The sequence below is a fragment of the Acyrthosiphon pisum genome, chromosome A2, assembly GCF_005508785.2.
Source record: "Acyrthosiphon pisum isolate AL4f chromosome A2, pea_aphid_22Mar2018_4r6ur, whole genome shotgun sequence".
Lineage (NCBI taxonomy): Eukaryota > Metazoa > Arthropoda > Insecta > Hemiptera > Aphididae > Acyrthosiphon > Acyrthosiphon pisum.
The window spans coordinates 60,180,403-60,184,705 of record NC_042495.1 but is presented as its reverse complement, the minus strand read 5'-3'; positions in this window follow the sequence as shown (position 1 = coordinate 60,184,705).

The following is a 4,303-nucleotide window of genomic DNA, read 5'->3' as shown; positions in this document are numbered from 1 at the left end:
TAATTTAATATTTTCATTTACACTGTCACGAAATTTAAGACGACAGTGGCGGTTTTGACATGCAATTTTACATGAGGTGGAAAAATATTAATAGTAAACACACTATTACTCTACACAAGAACCAAATATTATGTTAATGTATTCTTAAATGGTATGGGTTATCAAAATAGAGCGGAAAGATTAGCCAGTTACAATAAAAAATTATTCAGTGCTATAGAGTCAATAGACAACAGCGCGCAGCCCCCACCAGCATACAATGTGTACATACATGGAGGCCGGTGGGCTGCTACCAATGCTTATAATATTGTTGAGTGGTTGATTTTAGTCGCCTCTGGCGGCGTTCTGCGCATGCGCTATTCACACTATTTTACAAGATTACATGTGTGTGCGTAGACGCACCTCGCATGCACAAACTTAGGCAACGGCGGCTACCGCCTCTGTCGATCTCAGCGCCTTAGCGGTTGCGGCGCCGGGCGCAATATTAAATGGAAACGGCTATAATAGCTCATAATTATCTGCAGTGAAGTGAGTCTCGGAGATAATGGCAATGTCAATTAGTTTGTTGTTTAATACTGTTTCGAGTTCGTGAACATGATTTCTTAGGCCATTTGCGTTGAATAGTAGTATAAGTAGAGAGTTGTCTGTGATTATTATCGTTATGATTCCTATTTGGCATTTTTATCAAGTAGGCAGGAAATTACTTTAGTAAGAAGGAAAAAAATAATGGATTTATTAGAAACTTAAACTCGTCTATGAAACTTGACATTATCTTATTAATATCTGAAGCCTGCGGACCAGGATGGGGAGGTATTGACGGAGAGTTTGACGTTGCGTGTGCGTAAGTTTGTGTTTGAGGGATAGGTTGACTTGAAATTGAGTGGTTAATTGGGTGGCTAGCTTGTACATTTGTAAATTTACTTTTAGAGTTTTTATACATAAAATTACTTGATGAAGATGTTTTTTTCCGACGTTGAAGGATTTTGTAGATAGTACAACCTTTGTAGCTGGCAGGGTGATTTTGAGAGCAAAGGGCACGTTTTGTAGGAAGTTCACGTGAGTTAATAGCCACAACATGCTTTTGTATGACCGTATTGTTGGCAATTATGACATTGACTTATTGATTTTGGTTTATAAGGTTCTTCAATTTTGATTTTAGTATGCAAAAATGAAGACAGATGAAAAATTTCTGAAGAATTGGACGTGGGTTCCAATCAACAAAAAATAGCGGAAGAGGATTTTTATTTACCTTTTGAAGGACGTTAACTACTTGTCTGACCACGAAGGAAAAAAGTTCTAACTCGTCTTCTATAGTTTCGATTGGCGTGGAAGGATGTAAGTTACGTATAACTATCCTCAAAGGCTTATCCTCCTGAGTTGATAGGTATGATATTCGGTTTTCTCCTCATTGAGATAACGAACTAGAATTCTTTTTGAATCTGGGTTTGATGTTTGGATTTTTAATTTGTCAGCAGATGATTTACAGATAAAGTTATCTACTCTAATAATCTCAATAAGTTTTTTGCAAAGTTCAGGAAAATCCCCAATGCTTTTTACAAAGACTGGAGGAGGTGGTTTGATAGGTACAATTTCATCAATGAAAATATGCTGGTAAACGGATACTTTGTACTATCTATTGTTTGAATTGCATACCGCGGACACTTTGTATGGTGAAAATAAATTGGTAAAAATCGATCGCGGACACTTTATACGGTGAAAATAAATTGATAAAAATCAATCGCGGACACTTTGTACGATACAAATAAACCGGGAAATATAGTCGGAAGATAAGATAAAATTCAATTGCTCAAAACTTTAGATCGCGAATCGTGATCGCAATCACTATGAGACATGAGTTTGGTGACACAATACACCCCACGTCCCCACACACAACCCATTCTTCAAATTTGGAATGTCAGAAATCAAACCATTAATAATTCACATAGGACAAATAATTTTAGCAAAGGATGGAATAGTTCATTCCAGTGGCGAACCCAGTGTGGTGGACCCCGGCTCCGGACCCCCCCCCCCCCCCTTGGCTTATGTCATAGTTTTATTTTTATTTTTAAAAGTTTCCGTAAAATGTTCATCGAAATTTATTGATTAGTTTGATAATTACTTATTAGTTATTAGATTAGATTTGGACATTAGGTATTTTGTTGATAACACGTCGAATCCGATAATAATTAATTGACATACATTGTAAATATAAATTTAAAAAAGGTGGCAAGTGGATGTCGCTATGCTGTACAGTAGGTTACAAGTGGGCCACTGTATTATAATATAATGGATGGTATTAAATTTGAATTCAATGATTTAATATCATTGTATAAGAAAAACGATTCTGAGCAGAGAATTTACTACCTAAAATAGTACAAACTGTCCGCGGTTTTAATTTTTTCGGTACAAAGTGTCCTACAACCCAATCTAGAAATTCGCTAGACTAAACGGGTGTGAAAAATAATGCACCGGGATGTTTGGACCATATCATTTACATGATTCATTATCCCGGTGCGGGATAATGTGGGATAATTTTAAACCGGTATCGCGAATTTCTTACATATGTTCGGTGTTGTAAGTGGGTGAGTTTGTGGGCGGAGTTACATCTTGATTTTGATTTTTATCTTGACTCAGAATTTCGTATCGATTTTAAGTAACAAATTTTTTTTTTTTAATTTTTTGATCGGTTTGTTGGGTTTTTGGCAGGGACGGAATACGTTTTTAATCATTATTCGTTTTCGTTTTTGTTTATTGATTTAAAAAATATCGTTTTTGTTTAATGTTTTTAAAAACGTTATTTTTCTTTATTGTTTTTGATTAACGTTTTTAAAAACGTTATTTTCCAATTGTTTCCAAATAACGTTTTTGATAATATATTTTTTTATTATATATATTATATTCTTATAACTTATAACTTTTAAATTTTAAGTTATAATAGTAACGCGCAATATAGAAATGCACTTAAAAGTTGAAAATTAAAATTAATTATTCTTATAATATTTAAATTTTAAATCAAAATTATAATTTATATAAAAATTAGAAAATTCAAAATTTCTGATTTCAAATTAAAATATTTTTAAAGTTAAAGATTAAAAAGTAAAGACAAGTGAATTTTATTCAAACATTTTTTTTTCGTGGTATATAATTTAATAATGCGTATAATAGGTACTATAATTTATCTTCGTTTTCGTTTTTGATTTCGTTATTAAATCTTTTTCGGTTTTTGGGATTTTTTGTGATCGTTTTTCAGTTTTTTTTCGTTTTTGTTTTATTAATTGTTTTCGTTTTTTGTTTTTTTCGTTTTCGTTTTATTAATTGTTTTCTTTTTTTGTTTTTTTCCGTTCAATAACGTTTTCCATCCCTGGTTTTTGGTGATGTTGGCGGTTTGGAGACGGAAGAGCTGGAGTGGTTTCTTTTATTGTTGTTGTTGGCGGACTTCATGATAGTCCAGCCTGAATCAGATGTGATATTGTTTTTATTTTTCGTAATTGTAATCGGAGTGATTGGACTGTTTTTGTTGTTTTCCGTTTTTAATATTAATTTTAATTTTAATTATGAACCGAAAAATTTGATATCAAGTTTTCAATTACAGTTCACAATAATATAAAATTAAGATTTTAAAAAGTGCTTCGTAAGATCTATAGACAATTGTCTGGCGAGTTGAATTTTTTTTCAATATCAAAATCGGGCAACGTTAACTAACTTTAATTTTGTCAATATTTTAGGTCTTTTCAGCTAAAATTGACGAAAGTAGCGAGGCCCCTTAATGCAACTTGCTAAATCATTAGACAGTGTTGATTAAAAAGAATATTATTTTTAAAACAAAATAACAATATTTTTATAATATATTAAGTAGTCATTCTTTAAGAAGAGCCCAATGTTTCACTATGAAATGAATATCAATTTCATCAGTTAAATATTCGTTACAATTTAATAAGCGATCTACTCCCGGAGTAGAACGTTAGTGTTCAGAAGACAAATATATTAATGTATTGAATACTTTTTTGAATTCCATTCTGTAAAAAGCTTTTATAATGATTGTCCACTGTGTAAGCATTCGAGTATATCTTTTTGGGCTTCAATCTTCTTCGATGTTGTCGATTAAAATCTTCTTTTGGGTTAATATTTAATTTTTTAGCATAAATTATTGCACTTTCTATTAAATTATCTACTCATTCTGGTTAAACTGTCAATAGTATGTGTTAGTAACATTAAAGCATCAATTATATTTAATTCTGTAGCTTCTAGTTTTCTGTGAAGATTTTTTGTTTTATACATGACATATTTATAAATGATAAAACAAATT